The sequence below is a fragment of the Schistocerca serialis genome, chromosome 5, assembly GCF_023864345.2.
Source record: "Schistocerca serialis cubense isolate TAMUIC-IGC-003099 chromosome 5, iqSchSeri2.2, whole genome shotgun sequence".
Lineage (NCBI taxonomy): Eukaryota > Metazoa > Arthropoda > Insecta > Orthoptera > Acrididae > Schistocerca > Schistocerca serialis.
This window is the reverse complement of record NC_064642.1, coordinates 215,950,626-215,970,510: the sequence shown is the minus strand read 5'-3', so window position 1 is coordinate 215,970,510 and position 19,885 is coordinate 215,950,626. Positions and strand designations below refer to the sequence as shown.

Below are 19,885 nucleotides of genomic sequence, written 5' to 3'. Positions count from 1 at the left end.
ATCAATGGAGAGACGTCTACAGACGTTAAAGTAACCTCTGGCGTGCCACAGGGGAGTGTTATGAGACCATTGCTTTTCACAGTATATATAAATGACCTAGTAGATACTGTCGGAAGTTCCATGCGGCTATTCGCGGACGATGCTGTAGTATACAGAGAAGTTGCAGCATTAGAAAATTGTAGCGAAATGCAGGAAGATCTGCAGCGGATAGGCACTTGGTGCAGGGAGTGGCAACTGACCCTTAACATAGACAAATGTAATGTATTGCGAATACATAGAAAGAAGGATCCTTTATTGTATGATTATAAGATAGCGGAACAAACACCGGTAGCAGTTACTTCTGTAAAATATCTGGGAGTATGAGTGCAGAACGATTTGAAGTGGAATCATCATATAAAATTAATTGTTGGTAAGGCGGGTACCAGGTTGAGATTCATTGGGAGAGTGCTTAGAAAATGTAGTCCATCAACAAAGGAGGTGGCTTACAAAACACTCGTTCGACCTATACTTGAGTATTGCTCATCAGTGTCGGATCCGAACCAGATCGGTTTGACGGAGGAGATCGAGAAGATCGAAAGAAGAGCGGCGCGTTTCGTCACAGGGTTATTTGGTAACCGTGATAGCGTTACGGAGATGTTTAGGAAACTCAAGTGGCAGACTCTGCAAGAGAGGCGCTCTGCATCGCGGTGTAGCTTGCTGTCCAGGTTTCGAGAGGGTGCGTTTCTGGATGAGGTATCGAATATATTGCTTCCCCCCTACTTATACCTCCCGAGGAGATCACAAATGTAAAATTAGAGAGATTCGAGTGCTCACGGAGGCTTTCAGACAGTCGTTCTTCCCGCGAACCATACGCGACTGGAAGAGAAAAGGGAGGTAATGACAGTGGCACGTAAAGTTCCCTCCGCCACACACCGTTGGGTGGCTTGTGGAGTATAAATGTAGATGTAGATGTAGATCACTATGGACGAGATCCATCGGTTACTGGGTATCAGCGTTCTCACCACCCACGACGAAGTGTGTGACTGGGTCCAGGCCTGGATCTGACAGCAGCCTACTAGTTTCTTCAAGGGTGGAATCGACCGTCTAGTGTCGTAATGGGATAAATGTGCCAACTGTTTTGGCGACTATTTTTAACTATACGTACTGTGTAGAACTACATTTTTGAGTTAATAAAATCGTTACCGTTACTTTACACTAGTGACCGGGGTTCATTTGTTCATTTGAATGGCCCTTATACATACAGGACAAAGAACTGAAAGTGGTATGTAGAAACCTTGGGAAAGAGCTAAGTGTAAACATAAATGGTGAATGTTCGAATGACATTGCTGCATCAGACCTTTTGACAGAAATGAAAGACTTCAGAGAAGTGGTGCCCGAGGATGTGAAAACTCCTATGTTAATATTGAAATACCGGGTGATCAAAAAGTCAGTATAAATTTGAAAACTTAATAAACCACAGAATAATGTAGATAGAGAGGTAAAAATTGAGACACATGCTTGGAATGACATGGGGTTTTATTAGAACCGAAGAAAACAAAGTATTGCTAGACGCGTGAAAGATCTCTTGCGCGCGTCGTTTGGTGATGATCGTTTGCTCAGCTGCCACTTTCGTCATGCTTGGCCTCCCAGGTCCCCAGACCTCAGTCCGTGCGATTATTGGCTTTGGGGTTACTTGAAGTCGCAAGTGTATCGTGCTCGACCGACATCTCTAGGGATGCTGAAAGAAAACATCCGTCGCCAATGCCTCACCATAACTCCGGACATGCTTTACAGTGCTTTTCACAACATTATTCCTCGACTACAGCTATTGTTGAGGAATGATGGTGGACATATTGAGCATTTCCTGTAAAGAACATCATCTTTGCTTTGTCTTACTTTGTTATGCTAATTACTGCTATTCTGATCAGATGAAGCGCCATCTGTCGGACATTTTTTGAACTTTTGTATTTTTTTGGTTCTAATAAAACCCCATGTCATTCAAAGCATGTGTGTCAATTTGTACCTCTCTATCCACATTATTCCGTGATTTATTCAATTTTCAAATTTATACTGACTTTTTGATCACCCGGAACTTGAATGACGTTGGAAAGACATTTCCCAACATTTACATTGCCTTCAGAATTTTGCTAACCTTGCCAGTGACTGTCGCCTCCGCTGAAAGGGGCTTTTCGCGTTTAAAGCTTCTCAAGAGTTATTTCAGAAGCAGCACGTCGCAAGAACGCCGTTATTCTCTGGCCGTGCTGTCAGTGGAACACGACTTGGTTTCAGAATTGAATTTTGAGGATATTATTGATGAATTTGCTCGCCAAAAATCAAGAAAAGATGTTTTGTGTAAAGTGTGTATAGCAGAACGCCCTTAGCGTTTACAGCCCACAACTCATTTAATTTCTTGTAAATGTAGAGTACAGTCAAGGGATAAAAACATTTAAGTGTATATCCTGAACAACACTTGTGAACCTTATTTCATTTTGAATTTCATTAAATTGAAAGGATTTCCATAGCTACCGAGCGAGGTGGCGCAGTGGTTAGCGCACTGGACTCGCATTCGGGAGGACGACGGTTCAATCCCGTCTCCGGCCATCCTGATTTAGGTTTTCCGTGATTTCCCTAAATCGTTTCAGGCAAATGCCGGGATGGTTCCTTTGAAAGGGCACGGCCGATTTCCCTCCCAATCCTTCCCTAACCCGAGCTTGCGCTCCGTCTCTAATGACCTCGTTGTCGACGGGACGTTAAACACTAATCTCCTCCTCCTCCTCCATAGCTAAGATAGTTCTTATTATTAATATTTTCATGGCCGGCCGCGGTGGTCTAGCGGTCCTAGGCGCTGCAGTTCGGAACCGCGGGACTGCTACGGTCGCAGGTTCGAATCCTGCCTCGGGCATGGATGTGTGTGATGTCTTTAGGTTAGTTAGGTTTAAGTAGTTCTAAGTTCTAGGGGACTGATGACCTAAGATGTTAAGTCCCATAGTGCTCAGAGCCATTTTTAACATTTTAATAATTACCTTACCTATTAAAATTACTTCTCCGGTTAATTATATTACTGTCATAACAGCAGGTCTACTGTAGTAACTCTCTTTCGATATATTAGTAGTACGTCAATGACGAAGCTTTGAATTCGTTTGAACGTGAGGAAGGTGTATAACCCCTGTTGGAGGAGGGGAGGGGAGGGGGAGATGCGGGTGAGCCTCACCCGGAAGTTTTGCACATGGCCCCATGCCGGCTAAGGCGGACCCTGTTCGCTGGGTCACCTGGAAGTGACGTGGAACTCTGAGTTATGTTTGGAGTCTGAACTAAGCGTTGGCACGAAAGTATTATGCTTTCTGGGCCAGCTAGCTCACCGTGGGATTGCGATTTGTGCATACAATGTTGAATGTGCAGTCTGTTTTATCTACAGGTTGGCAGGTACAGTAAGCACGGCTTGTGTCATTTGATAATTTGGTTGGATTTCGCCGTAATGGTTGTGGATGGTCATCGCAGCGCAAAAGGGATAACGCAAATGAATAAACTGTGAGATTACAGTTTGATAGAGAGTCATTTGTCAACATTTGGTATTTATAAACGCCACTGATTAATCTTGTTTAATAGCCTGACGGTGTCTGAGAGCATTGTGTTCAAGTCTATATCGTGAGTGGTACACTGTATGGTCAGACGATTCCCGATCTTTCAGTAGGTTGTTATGGCCAAGTGCCGTTACGTTTTGTGTACCCATGTTGATGTTTATTGGTGCAGTGTTTTTAAAATTATATATCAGCAGGCACCTTTACTCTTGCTAAACACCAAGCGAGGAGGCGTTGTAGACTGGACTCGCATTCGGGAGGACGACGGTTCAAATCCGAGACCGGTCATCCCGATTTAAATCACTCGGGGCAAATGCCGTGACGGTTCCTTTGAAAGAGTACGATCTATTTCCCTCCGCAATCCTTCCCTAATCCGAGCTTGTGCTCCGTCCCTAGGTACCACGATGTAGGTGGGACGTTAAATTCAATCTTCGTTCCTTTTCTTTTCTTTCGAAATGTTTTTTAAATTGTTTTAAAAGCAAATAAATTTTTAATAGCACAGTTCCTGCTTCAGATTAGTGATCCGTTTTCGTTAGAAAGAGAGACTTTGGCTAACCTGTGATTCAAGTCATGCAATGTGCTTTTGAAATTATGTTGTAAGAGAGTTGGTTTAATCTTTTAATCTTGATATTTTGTCTAAGTATTGGTAAAAATATTGTTTATGAAGCCCTGATTTAAGATTTGTTTTAGTATTGTTACCTGGTTTTCAGATCACATTACCCAAGAAAGTGTTCTTCCTCCTTTTCACACTGTAAAGGGTTTAGTTCCTTTTTTCCGTTTAAGACATGTGTTGTAATTGTTTTTTTATGTGTGTTTTAGATCACTGAATAGTGTGATCCCCTCTGTATCATAATTAATCCGTCTGAAAAGGGAACATTTTGGAAGACTGGACATGGCAGTTGCTTTTGAAGTCTTATAAGTTGCTGCACTCCACAAGGGATTGTATCTAATTTAATGTTTAAGCTGTACATGTTTTTAACACTCTCCATACCAAGCCCGTAAAATTTACGAGCCGCTGGACTTTCAAAAATTGCCAAGCCCGTAGAATTTACGGGCTACAGTGTATTCTTCGAGTATCATCTCTTTGACGCTATTTTGACAGGTTTTGACGATGGTATGGGCTTCCTGGGATCTTACTTCAGGCTTTTGTTCACAGATGGCATGGGAAGTATCTTTCTCTCAGTGATGTTTGAGGAGTAATATATCTTCACAGCAATGCTGGCACGCACTGCTTTATTTGCCCAAACACCAGCACACGGCAAATTGTAGGATGTGAATTTTGTTCGAAATGGCATGTAGAGTACTATCCGATTGGGAAAGAAGTGACTTACTCATGATGTAAGAGGTTTTAAATGATACAGAGAGTGCAGAAGAGGATGGGGAAAGGAAGGGCATTTTTGAAGGTACATGAATTATTACTTATCCACTAAGTGGTGTTGTTACTATTTACGCAAAAAACTTACGCTGTGTTATGCATTTTGTAAGCTTTGCTGGGACCACACTGTCACAGTCTATATTATTCTTTTCAGTTGATGATGTGAACGAAAGTAGTTCGTCAGAAGGGGCTGGAAGTGATGATGAATTTCAGTATGCACCGCTTGATGTTTTTGTTGCTGAAGCTGTCATCTGGAGCGCAGTTGACTTTTTTACCGTCTTTGCCTATCAACACAATGCCGAGAAAAATACTTTCAGACATCAATTCTGCAAGTTCGGTATTCAACTGTGCTAAAGTGTTTCTAATGGATGGAGATATCAGAGGTTTGATAGCACAAACAAATCTATACGTAGTGCAAACAATTATAAAGAAACGCAGCAAAAATGAACTGAAGCCTCATTCATTATTGAATTCATGGAAGCCAGTTACGTTGACTGAAATGAGATTGTTTTCCATAAGTGCGTTTCCAGAAGGCCAAGAATGGCAGATCACTGGTGCTCTAATCCAGGTGTAAGTTGCAATTTCTGTACGCATATAATGAGTAGTTTGCGGTATAGTTAGATACTTTCCTGCTTACATCTCACTGATAATCGTAAGCAAAAAATGCCAGGAGAAGGGTTTCATCCACTCTTCAAACTCTTACTACAACGGGCTGAGGGAACATTGTATTCAAGCATATTGTCCATCAGAAAAACTTACAACAGATGAAGGTAAATGCCCATCTCAAGGTTATGTAAGTTCTAGAGTGTACACACAGAACAAACCTCACAAATATGGCTTGAAGCTGTACACTGTTGCAGAGGCAAGCAATGGTTATGTCCTCAATTTTGAAGTGTATGCTGGAAAGCAGTTGTCTTGAGGCTCCTATCTGAAGGCAATCTGTTGCATAAACGCCACACTGTGTACTTAGACAGATTTTATTCGAGTCCCAATCTGTTTCAGCAGTTGGTTCAAGCAGGAACTGGTGCTGTAGGCACTGTGAGCAAGTCAAGGAGATCAATGCCCCAAGATTTAGTAGCAACTAAACTACAGAAGGGAGAAATGACATACAGACATCGAGGTAATGTGTTGGCAATGAAATGGAAGGACAAGAGGGATATGCCGGCTGGTGTAGCCGAGCGGTTCTAGGAGCTACAGTCTGGAACCATGCGACCGCTATGGTCGCAGGTTTGAATCCTGCCTTGGGCATGGATGTGTGTGATGTCCTTATGTTAGCTAGGTTTAAGTAGTTCTAAGTTCTAGGGGACTGATGACTTCAGAAGTTAAGTCCCATAGTGCTTGGAGCCATTTGAATCATTTTTAACACGAGGGATGTGTATTCATTACCAACTAGACATATGGCATCATCTGGTACACACACAAAAAAGAATGGTACTTTGTGTTGAAGCCACTTCTAGTTCTAGATTACAATTGCAACAGGGCTATGGTGGTTCTTGCAGACCAACGCTTACAGTACAATGTATTTCGAGAGAGGACAGTAAAATGGTGTAGGAAACTGTATTTTCACCTGCTGCATATGGGAGTGTCAAGTTCATTCTTGTTGCACCAATTCAGTGCACCAGAAGAAAATGACAATCGCTGACTTTTTTGTAACACTCACAGCTGAGTTCACTCAGGAGGAAGTGCAACGTCGCTGGTACAAGTGTTCAAAGTGGAACTGTAGGCAGATTATCACAAAGGCATTTTCTTTAGCAACGTCCAAGGAGTATGCTACATGTGTGTGCCATGTATGGAGCTCCAGGAGCAAGAAAGGAACTGGAAAAGCTTCCCACAAAGAAACATGGTACCAATGTGAGCAGTGTGGTGTTTCATGGTGTATGGAACCTTGTTTCAAAATATACCACACAAAGAAACATTATGATTCTGTGTGAGAATTGAGTTGAGGAATATAAAGAGTGGATATAAATAAATTTTTTCACTTGATAAAATTTTTGCTTTGTTTTATTTGAAAATGTGACTTTTTTAAATTTACAAAAACACGGCAGTTATTATGTGATTACCTTCATATCCTATTAAATACAACATATACATCTCACCATAATTTGAAAGTAGAAGGAAGCAGAATTGAAATGGTGGGCTACTTGTCAAAATATATTAACAAATGCCACCACAACAGGTCTCTAAATACTGAAAAAATTGTCTGGTTTCTGGAGCCGGGTACACAGAATAGGGCTGAAACTGAGAGTGTTAAAGAATTATTGTTGTTTTTCAAATTTTTCAACTGGCAGTTTTATTTAGAGATATTTGATGAAATAAAATTATTTTATAAAAATTGCGTGTTTTTATTTCTCGGTACGTACACGTGTACCTTCCATTACCGAACTAAGTGTTCTATCTTGTGACAATTTTCAGATAACTCAGGGACCTCTGCCCAGGTCGTCAACGCACTCGCTAACTAGATGATCCGCGGTAATGGTCTGCAGCTCGTGGTCTAGTGGCTAGCGTTGCTGGCTCTGGATCAGGGTCGCTGGTTCGATTCCCAGCCGGGTGTCATTCGTGACAGTGTCTAGACTGGTTCGCGTAAAAATTGATGACCGCACAGTTGAGCGCCCCACAAACAAAACATCATCATCATCATCATCATCATCGTCATCCACGGTAGTGCAGAACTGCAATTCATTGCTGAACACAGCGTCGTCAGAGACCAAACATGCCAGTCACGCCATTCTGTTTGTGTTCTGTTGTTAATGACAGCCTAAGGATAGGCTTTAGAAGTCGTTTAACAACTGAAAATGCTTTATTCTCTTTTCTCTGTGAGGTACTGGATGGGTTAAACAAAAGGTTTCGAACGCTAGGCATATTTTTTAATTTAACTAAAGCGTTTGATTGTGTTGATCACGAAATATTGCTCCAGAAGTTGGACCATTACGGAATACGGGGAGTAGCTCACAATTGGTTCACCTCTCACTTTAGCGCCAGAAAGCAAAAGGTCATTATTCACAATGTTGAGAATGGCTGTGATGTGGGGTCTTAATCGTGCACAGATCAGTGTTGGGGCCACTCCTGTTCCTTATTTATATAAATGATATGCCCTTTAGTATTACGGGTAACTCTAAAATATTTCTGTTTGCTGATGACACTAGCTTGATAGTAAAGCGTGTTGTGTGCAACTTTGGCTCGGTTTCGAATAGTGCAGACTTAAGTCCATGGCTTGTAGAAAATAAACTAACGCTAAATCACAGTAAGACTTAGTTTTTACAGTTTCTAACACACAATTCAACAAGACCTGATGTGTTAAATTCACAGAATGGGCACATGATTAGTGAAACTGAACAGTTCAAATTTCTAGGTGTTCAGATAGATAGTAAACTGTCGTGGAAAGCCCATGTTCAGGATCTTGTTCAAAGACTTAATGCTGCCATTTTTACTATTCGAACTGTATCTGGAGTGAGTGATCGTTCGACACAAAAATTAGTCTACTTTGCTTATTTTCATTCGCTTATGTCGTATGGTATTATGTTTTGGGTTAACTCTTCGCATTCTAAAAGGATATTTTTGGCTCAGAAACTGGCGGTCCGGGAAATTAGTGGTGTAAGTTCACGAACTTTTTGTCGACCCTTGTTGACTAGTCTCGGTATTCTGACATAGCTCTGACAATATATATATTCCTTGCTGTCATTTCTTATTAACAATATTAGCTTATTCCCAAGAATGAGTAGCTTTCACTTCAGTTAATACTCGGCAGAAATCAAACTTGCATTTGAATCGGACTTCTTGCGCAGAAAAGTGTGCAGTATACTGCTGCATCCATTTTCAATAAGGTACCACTTGAATTCAAAAATCTTTGCAGTGATCCACGCGCTTTCAAATCGAGACTGAACAGTTTCCTCATGGATCACTCCTTGTATTCTGTCGAGGAGCTCGAGAAAAATTAAGCTGATTCGTGTTGTATTGTTGATTGCGTTTATTTAAACTTATGGATTGATTTTTTTCGGGTTCATAAACATTTTATTTTTATCTGTTATTACTTTTATGTTGCAATTTCATGTACTGACACGTTTCATGACCTTTGAGATTTGCTCCTCGATTTGGTCCTACGGAACTTGACGTGTAAATAAAAATAAATAAAGGATGGTAGTCCCTAGTCTGGCAGCTGCAAATATGTGACCAATGGTGCAGACGACAGAATGTTGCAGGGAGTCCATTTCTTGTTCTAAGATGGGAGGCGCAGATGTGAAGGGGTTATGATGTGTCTGACGCACCATACAAAGATCCTTCCTTGCGTTGGTCACATGCAGTCGACTGGAACCTTCGCTATGGGTATGCCTGCTGTCAGGTTCCCATGCAGTCCAACATTTTTTTTTTTTATGTAGGTTGGAGCCTCTCCACGCCTACACTGGCATGATGGCCAACACGAAAGATCCACTAAGTGAGGTCTCGCAGGGTATGGGTAATGTTGAGAGGCACCCACATGCCTTGCTCATACTGTGGCATCAAGCAGTCAGGCCTGCAAGATGAGTGGTCTGCCAAGCGAGTGGATTCATTCTTATTTATCGAGTAACATGAACTCTAGTACTCACCCTTAAGTTACAAGTTATCCTCCTATATGATTAATACGCAACGGAAACACGCTTCTGACTATCAGTAATTTACAGAACTCTGACTGTACACTACGCACTGGCAATACCACATTTTCTGTTTGTCTTTTATTTAACGGGTTTTGTCAACACGTGGCCACCGCACTGAATATGAATGGCGCACACATTATAAATTTGGGACATTATGACAACATACAATTCGAAGGAAAAGTCCACCAATCTTTTTCTTTTCACTATCTTATTTATTCCGATAAATTCTCTAACCTAAACACACAAATTCTATAACCTACAACAATAACACATGAGAAATTCCGCCCAGTGGGCATGGCTTTACATTGGTGAATCTCTATATTATGGTCTCGTAATTATTTAACGCTACAGTGCACTTTCTGGATAGGATGGTGGATCTTTTATTATTTCTCACACTTCGACTCTCACAATCATCATCACTAAACTATCCTCCAGACCGAGCGGTACCGAAGGAACAAGCATAACCCACTAATCTTTTGAAACTACCTCGCTACTCTCCCATGCAAACCACACATACCCAAATTACATGACATACACCACACTACAATATGAAATACTACACAGGGATTAGTCACAACATTATCACTTTCAGATTTCCCACTTCAATTAATATTTATCCCAGTTTCACACGACACTGCCCCACTTCGTAATTCTACTTTCCTACTATGAACTCTGGAGACATATGCACGTCTTCCTGTGCATGCAAGCCAAGTGGCGTTGCTGGATAGACGGCCGACTCACCTTGCTTCTCTCTCAGAGTTTGAATCTAGCGTCACACGGAATCATATCACGCAAAGTAATATTAAGAACATATTCATCACACACGCGAGTCCTCAACTGATACCATGGATGAGTACTTCTCTTTATCTTTTGTCTCATACATAGTTTGAGACTCACACAGTACTCACCACGTGGAAGTACTCGTCTCTAATTTCAAGTCATGCACACGCCATTTCTTAAATATTTCAACTTATGGTACACACGCTATTTCTTAAATATTTCAACTTATTGTACACACGCTAGTAATTCAGCTTAACTTAAGCACACGGAAATATTTCAACTTATTGCTACACGTGGTTTCATTGTGACCGTTGGTCACTTCCGAAGATTACTACAATCCCATTAATATTACCTGCCTGACATTTAATTCTCCCCACAAATGTTCCTGAAATAGAGAAATTATTATTTCAAACTACTCTTAAACATTCCACATGCATACCATGTCTCCACTCTTTCGTCATTACGGAGCACAACTAAAACAGGTCTTAACAGCACAAGATCCAGTGGCGGAGTGCTTGAAACATGGCCGTTCTCCAGGTCCTCTCGTACCTTTGGTGAAGTGGGGGAGCACCTTGCTACCGTATTGGTCAGCCACATTTCAGGCGCTCAAAGCTCAGGTAAATTTCATCTCTTTGGTCCCACCAAAGGTGGCCAAAGGATCGTCTCAAAGATGATCATATATTCACATTCACTATCTGTGGTTAGCAGACGACCATACATTCATTCATTTCACAGATCTCACCAAACTGGATGTAGGGATTTACTTTGTGGGAGTGCACATGTGATCAATTAAATAAATAAATTGTCATTCTTTCCCACACTGGTATCCGGCTTCGCTGTATTAATTGAAATTGAGTTATTTTACAAAAAAAATGTGTTGTTATGACAAAAATAATGAAGTATGTTGTACCTATTTTCAATGTCGGGCGGTACTGTACCCTTTCAATGTGATGTTAACGTACGTCTAGTTATGGTTACCCATTAACACGTCGTCATCTGTAGATAGATTGGGTCGTAAGTCGAACTAAGGTTAGCAGTTTGAAGGGCAGAGGGGAAAAAAGTGCCACGGCAACAGCCAATGGGAAAAAAACCGTGTGCGATAGCTGAGTCGGGCTGTAAGAGCAGTAGCGAATTTCTTGCTGCCTGCGACAGGTCATGCATGGACAGGTTGTGTTAGTAGTGGGTATAATTCAGGCGTTGTGAAGCGTGGTTACTCGGCGGCTGCAGCTGGGTACCGGCGTTGGTTTTTTGACCAACATCGGAATACCTGTAACAGTTGGGCGCATCACCAGTTAGTGTCCGATAGGTCATATATCGGATTCACAATGTAGGGTAGTCTTGGCGGTTTGTTTGTGCATTAGTGTGCGAGCTTGTCGGCTTCCCTGCTGTAGTCTGTTAATCGGCTTCTTTTTTTTAGTCATCAGTCTTCTGACTGGTTTGATGCAGCCCGCCATGAATGTCACTTCTGTGCCAACCTCTTCATCTCAGAGTAGCACTTGCAATCTACGTTCTCAATTACTTGCTGGATGTATTCCAATCTCTGTCTTCCTCTACGGTTTTTGACCTCTATAGCTCTCTCTAGTACCATGGAAGTCATTCCCTGATGTCTCCTCCTTGTCAGTGTTTTCAACATATTCCTTTCCTCTCCGATTCTATGAAGAACCTCCTCATTCCTTACTTCATCAGTCCACCTAATTTTCAACATTCGTCTGTAGCACTCCATTTCAAATGCTTCTATTTTCTTCTGTTCCGACTTTGCAACATTTCAATTTTCACATCCATAAATGCTGTGCTCCAAACGTACATTCTCAGAAATTTCTTCCTCAAATCAAGGCCAATGTTTGGTACAAGTAGAATGCCCTTTTTGCCATTGCTAGTCTGCTTTTCATGTCCTCCTTGCTCCATCCATCATTGGTTATTTTATTGTCTAGGTAGTAGAATTCCTTAACTTCATCTACTTCGTGACCATCAACCCTGATATTAAATTTCTCACTGTTCTCATTTCTGCTACTTTTAATTACTTTCGTCTTTCTTCAATTCACTCTCAATCCACATACTGTACTCATGAGACTGGTCATTCCATTCAGCAGATCCTGTAAGTCTTCTTCACTTTCACTCAGGATAGCAATGTCATCAGCGAATCGTATCATTGATATCCTTTAACCTTGAATTTTAATTCCACTCCTAAACCTTTCTTTTATTTCCATCATTGCTTCTTCGTTATACAGTTTGAACAATAGGGGCGAAAACTACATTGCTGTCTTACACCCTTTTTAATCGGAGCACCTCGTTCTTGGTCGTCCACTCGTATTATTCCCTCTTGGACCTCGCACATTATTGTATATTATCCGTCTTTCCCTATGCCGTAACCCTATTTTTCTCAGAATTTCGAACATCTTGCACCATCTTACACTGTCGAACGCTTCCTCCGGGTGGACAAATGCTATGAACGTGTTTTGATTTTTCTTCAGTCTTGCTTCCATTATCAACCGCAACATCAGAATTGCTTCTCTGATCCCTTTGTCTTTCCTAAGTCAGAACTGATCGTCATCTAACACACTCTCAATTTTCTTTTCCATTCTGTGTACATTATTCTTGTAAGCAACTTGGATGCGTGAGCTGTTAAGCTGATTTTGCGATAATTCTCGCACTTGTCAGCTCTTGCAGTCTTTGGAATTGTGTGGATGATATTTTTCGGAAAGTCAGATGGTATGTTGCCAGACTCATACATTCTGTACACCAACACGAACAGTCGTTTCGTTGACACTTCACCCAATGATTTTAGGAATTCTGATGGAATGTTATCTATACCTTCCGCGTTATTTGCTCGTAAGTCCTCCAAAGCTCTTTTAAATTCTGATTCTAATACTGTATCCCCTAACTCTTCTAAATCGACGCCTGTTTCTTCTTGTATCTCATTAGACAAGTCTTCCCCCCCCCCCGCCCCCCCCTCCCATAGAGGCTTTCAATGTACTCTTTCCACCTATGCGCTGTCTCCTCTGCATTTAACAGTGGAATACCCGTTGAACTCTTTATGTTACCACCCTTGCTTTTAATGTCACCGAAGGCTGTTTTGACTTCCTTGTATGCTGAGTCAGTCCTATCGACAATCATTTCTTTTTCGATTTCTTCACATTTTTCATGCAGTCATTTCGTCTTAGCTTCACTGCACTTCCTATTTATTTCATTCCTCAGCAACTTATACTTCTGTATTCCTAAATTTCCCTGAACATGTTTCTACTTCCTTGTTTCCTCGATCAACTGAAGTATTTCTTCTGTTACCCGTGGTTTCTTGGCAGTTATCTTCTTCGTACCTGTGTTTTCCTTCCCATCTGCTTTGATTAAACCGCGTGTACCTAATGGAAATTTGGGAAAAGCAATCGTCACCGAAGTTAATCTATCGGTAAATTGGGAGGAAAGGGTTACATCTAAATGAAAGGAAAAATGCAAATGAAACTGGTGGAAATTAATTTTGAAAAGGGGTAAAGTTAATAAAGAAAGTAAATGTGCGGCCGTTACGTTAACAATTAACTAGCGGTAATTAGATATTTGAGATTTGGGGGAAATCACGGTCGCCAGTCCTAAGGACAATTACTATAGTAACTGAAAAAGAAAGGTTATTACACATATAATTAACACTAGAAGCGTGGCAACTGAAGGTTGACACGTGTAGTGTGAAAACTGAAAGTTTGTCAGAAGTAATAAATTTCGCTACACTCTGACTTAATTTAGCAAAAGAATTAATAAAACCGGAAAATCGAAAGTTAATTTAGTGACTGAAGTTAATCGAAATCCAGTAAAATACGGTTAGTCTTGGACTACCTCAACAATCATTTCAAAAGCAACTTGACTCTACGCAATTTAGAAACAAGAGATTTAACTTTGAACTTGAATTAAATGATTCTGAACTATTAACAATAGTAAAATTTAGTACGTACCAAGCTGAGCTGCAGTCACAGGTAAGCTAAAATATGCTAACAAAACTCGCACTCTAAATTTGTGCTCGTGTAACCTAAATATTGTAGCCAGCTACTGAACTTTGAAATTAAAGCAGTGAAATCTAATCATATTATTTTAATGCTGGCGTTTGAATTTCAACGACACTCGGGTTCATTTCGGAAAAGGAAGGGACCCTGCTTGGCAATGCAATTGGGACAATGAGCAACAAAGGTTCGTGCTAAGTTGCTGTAATTTTGCGAGGCAAATGGAACAATTTGAAAAGCTGAGGTCTGCCATACAGTTCAGAAACTTTACGTGCTTTTAGTCTTCCTTGTTGGTTGATTGATGGTTTGAAGCCGTCGATCGAGGAGGTGGCGACAGTCACTCATTGTCGGCCGTCGCTGTTGCAGAAGCTGGATGTTGGCGCGCCTTCTTCTCGACACGGTCACCAGGCGAAACGGGCTCTTGATGTGCGCCAGCTAATGCTTCCCGTCCGCGACACCATGTCAGAAACTATCATCGCGAGTCGAGCGCAATTACATGCTGCCAAACCCCGAAAGCGCGGCAACTCGCGGGAGCGTCACACAACACGTGCTCCACTCGCTACTCCCGACAGACTCTCACTGTTCTGCCCGCGCTTCACGCGGCAGAGTTAACACTACCAAAGATCCTACACACTTTGATTCTTCACACGACCCATCGATGTAATCGTTCGATAGCAGTTTTCCCTAGGCAAGACCCAGCGTAAAAATACAAATAATATTTACGAAACAAACCAATTATACATCGACATAAGTGCATAAATATATATATATATCCAAACAGTAAAGCAATTACAATATATAAAGAGACAGAAATGTCATATCTTGAGGTAACAAAACAAGGAAAAAAAATAATAGTACAATAGATGGAAATAGGAGGATATGCATTTCCGGCGTTACACGTGCCCCACATTGTCTGAGGATGTTCGTGTAACGTAAACAGACTCAGAAAATGTCCCAAAAAAGAAACAGCGGAAATGCATATGCTCAAAACATCAACAAAATTTATCATTCGTCTAATTAATCATAAATCAATTTTTAGACCATAATAATTGAGTGGAGACACTCCTAATCTTATTCCACTCTGTCATCTTGCACAAAATAAAACAGGTTGACAACATATTAAAATTCATAGAAGATATAGAAAATGGTTTAGCTATTCCAAAATCGTCAAAATCCGTAACACTATCATGAAATGGAATACTATTTACAAAATTAATCAGAATACATGGTCATAAAAACAGGTAGATCAAAATACGCAAATTAATTATTAATTGCATAGAATACACATTTTATATCACCTTTTCGTAATTAATACGCTTGCCATGAGAGTACACTTAATGCTAAACAAGAAAATAATATTCAGTAGATCGAAAAAAACATAAGTATTGACAGCAGAATTCTTTCACATCATCTGTCCGGGAAGAAAAACAATTCGGCCTTCCGTACTCGCAAGTACAAAGAATGCCGACAGCGGCACAAGAGCCGACAGCGGCACCGCCTCGCCAGTATTGTTGCGCCCGCCTGTGCGGCACGCTTGATCTCACTCGCCTGTGTAATGGCATTTCCAGAACGTCCGTTTCACTGAATTCTTTCGGAAAAACTCACTCCCGAGTAATCTCAAGGAGTCCATAAACACTATCACAGTGGATAACTCAACACTGTCCATCATCACACGCATGTACTAGCCTGAAACTTAAAACAGCGTCTAAGTACATCGGCAAAGACAAGTAAATCACATATTTATGAAATCTTACAGTTATTTACAAAATCATATTTACATTCCTTAATCTACTGTGACTCAGCTGAAAACCTAAACTAGCAGCTTGGATTTTTCAGTTGATTAGATCATGATTAATTTGATTAAAATTAAATTGATTAATCAAAATTAATTACTTATTAATTACAACTTCTTTAATGACCTTGGTCAGTCAAAAGCATCGCCACATGGCACATCCTTAAATCTTACACTCTATATCTACATACTGTACAAATTACCCTATCTGTGGTACTAATCAATCCTTGGTTGGTACAATTTCAGGTCTACAATGTTTCGTATACCTAATAGCTTTCCAGAGCTTGGATACTCTAAGCAATAAGCATTTGTGTGAGGTATACCAATGACTTCATATGATCCATTATAAACAAACTTAAATTTAGAGATTTCATTGTCTATCTCGCTCGATTTCTCATGAGCTTTTACAAGTACTAAGTCTCCGACTGCAAACTTAGCAAAACGCGCTTTAGCGTCATGACGACGTATGCGAGCATCGGCTTTTAGCTTCATTACTTCTCACCAACGATCCTTTTTCACACCAATACTAATGTCAATCCGTGGAGGGAATTTGATTATCTCTTCCAATTCACTTTCTACACTTTTGTCAATGCCGAAATTCCTCATGTTACGGCAGTTCAAACTCATTCCTACGTCAATGTCATCCGGCCAGTTAACAATGTGTATGGGCTGGTATCGCCTATGCACACCGTCTCCTGCCTCGTCAAAACCAACTACCATTGTTTTATCTTGTGACGTACATGTCAAGGTTTTGCTTTCGCAATTAATCACGCACGGTACTTTAATAGCCAATCTAACCCAATAATTACTTCCGTAGTTAAGTCTGGCACGACGACAAACTCTTGTTCAAATCGTGCCCCACATATCTCGAAGTTGACAAAAATCTGTTTTGTGACCGGTTTACTGGCCTTCCCAGTAGCACCGATAATTTTCACTCCTGTTACTGGCATATCTACGACGCCGGGTCTGTCTTTCAGTAACTCAAATATTTTCCCAGATACAGCACTCAATTCTGCACCGGTGCCAATCAACACGTTTAGTTGTAGGTCGTGCATATTAACAGACACTACTATCTGTCTACAATTGTCCTCGACTGTTTCTTTATTTTCCCACAGTAAATCCTCGTCTATATCCAGGTCATTCCAGAAAACCATCCGGCTTTGATCCTAAATCCGGTTTATCTGGCGGCTTTTTCAGCCTCTGTTCACATACAGTTTTAATTTCAACACGTCTGTCCTGAGGCTTAGTCTGTAGCTTCGCCTCCAATACCGAAACCTTTTCCTGTAACTCGTCAACTAGTGAGTGTTGCATTGCTATCAATTCACTAATTGTCACCTTCGTTGATTCCTCTTTAGTCAGATTGATCTCATCTGCCAATCTACCTGGAGGAATGTGCCCAGTAGTATCTGCAATTACTTCCTCTAGATCTGCGCAACCCACACTGTTATCGTCTGACCGTATAACGTCAGCTCTAACCTCATACACTCTGTAATCTGCGTGCTTTTGTACCAATCGTGTTCGGCTATCACTAAAATTTTCGTAATCTTTCTCCTTAATACTCTCGCAATGTTTAAACTGGATGTTCGCGTCGGATGGGTCGGCTACTTCTACCACTACAACTTTCGGTAAAGTCTGCCGGTTAGGGCCAGAGCTTTCCGTTACTACTTCAACATTCAACTCTTGCGGGACGAAACACGACGCACCTTGCTCGTGCTCCCCATTAACATAAACTATTTCTAGTAAAGTCTGCCGGTTAGGGCCAGAACTTTCCATCACTTCACAATCACTATCTTCCTGCGGGACGAGACGCGGCAAATCCTGCCCGCGCTCCCCATAAACACTTCTCCCGTACAGGCCCCTATAATCTCTTAGTTCGTCGTATAAGCGACCGAACTGCCTTAACCAGACCTCATCCCTCTCTGCATCTCCTCGCTCGATGACGGACGTTTTATCCGACATCTGATCTTCTTTCAACACTTGCGAATCATTCTTAAACTCAATCTCCAGTTCCGCTGTGGGTATTACAGCTGCCACTTTATAATTGATTTCCGGAACACTACTTAAATTGTTCTCACTGACAGTGAATGTACTTCCTACTGCCGTGTCTACAGCTGATCTACTACTTGTGGGCGCACTCCTTTCTCCTAACACTGGCACCCTCTCCCGCCGTTGATTATTCCATACGTAATTTTCATAACGACGACACCTGGGTTTTCTCCTGTTATTGGGCCGCCAAAATTTCTCCACGCCCGGTCGGCCCCTCACCGGCGCGGCTAATGGTTTCCCTGTCTCGTCCCAGCAGATACGCTCCCCGGATACTGCTGAGGCGGCTGGTCACACCCTCTGGCGTTATTACTATTCTGCGCAGCCCGTATCATGCTAGTATGATACTGGTTTCCGTCATTCCGGTTATTATTTGCATTGTACCGATTGTCATTACGGCCCGAACCATTATTGTTATTGCTGCCAAGATTGCGGTATGCATTATTCCCATACTTATCGTTGTTGTGGTTCCTGTTGTTGTTACCACGGCCTCCACCACTGTCGCGATTATTGCGCCAATTGTCCTCGTCCTCAACTCTTTCCAGGAAATCATTGATTATCCTGTAATTGCTTCCTACGTAGCGTTTTGTATCATCTGGAAGCTTCTTGTAGAGTTCCCAGACTATTTCGGATTCCGTGCGGCGATCACGCAAATATTCCAACTTGCGGATCCAGCCCTCACAAAACTCCTTCATCGAAACGCGCGAATTCTCATCGAAAGGCCTCGATACGACAAATTCGCGCCAGACACCTTGCTGTTTCTGCTCTGACCAGTATTCAGCCAGAAACAAATTTTTAAACTCGTCAAAAGTCAGGTTCGTAATGTTGAGGTTTAAGCCCCAACGCTTGGCATCACCAGCCAACACATCAATAACCGCATTAATTTTTCTCTCATTAGTCCATGATCTGGGTAAAACTCTTTCACAATTTTTAATGAAATCCGTCGGGTGTATACCGCCTTTTTTCAAGGGGTCGAACCGCTCCTCTTTCGTCAATAACTCCGAACTATGTGCACAGATTGGCACATAGTTCTGTTTTTCGTCAAGTTTCCTTTCTAATTCCGACACCCTCGTAATCACTTGGCAAGTGGTTGTCGCAAGCGTTTCCACTTCCCTCTTTTTCTCTCCGCAGGTATTAGCCTGCTTCGTCACTTTGGTATCTACTTCGGAAACTAAAGCCTTTAAAGTTTCCACCTTCTGATGATCCTCTTTTCTCACTAATTGAATTTGTTCCGTCACCTTATTCTCGATGATCGGAGCAACTGCGTCTCCTACACTTTTCTCGATTCTGCTAATTTCGGAATCAAAACGAGTATTTATGCTCGCAATTTCCGCCTGAACGCCTATCATTTCCTGTTTAAGATTACCGATTTCGGTATTAATTACAACAATATCTTCTTTGATTTTATCAACTTTTGTGTTAACAACTCCAACATTGTTGATAACAACGTTAATAGCTTTGTTCTGATTGTCTAGCATCCGTTCAAATTTTTCAGACTGAGCTTCTTGCTTGGCAGCCTGAGCTTCTTGTTTGGCAGCCTGATCTTCTTGCTTGGCCGATTGACTCTTGATTTCGTTAATCAAAACATTCAATAAATCAGTTAAATTCCCGGAAACTACCGGTTTTACTTCCGTGGCGGCTTCCTCTTTAATTGTCCCCCCGTATTCGTCATCAAGGGATTCAGATTTGATTTTCACTTCTGATTCCGAAACATTTTCTAAACTTTG

General features: G+C 41.4%; 1 non-coding gene across 1 annotated transcript; it reads left to right on the top strand.

The window, feature by feature from the left end:
• The first annotated feature begins 2,507 nt into the window (after positions 1-2,507).
• On the top strand, positions 2,508-2,580 carry Trnaa-cgc (transfer RNA alanine (anticodon CGC)). Its single transcript has one exon. It is a non-coding gene; the product is annotated as a tRNA-Ala (tRNA).
• Positions 2,581-19,885: the final 17,305 nt, after the last annotated feature.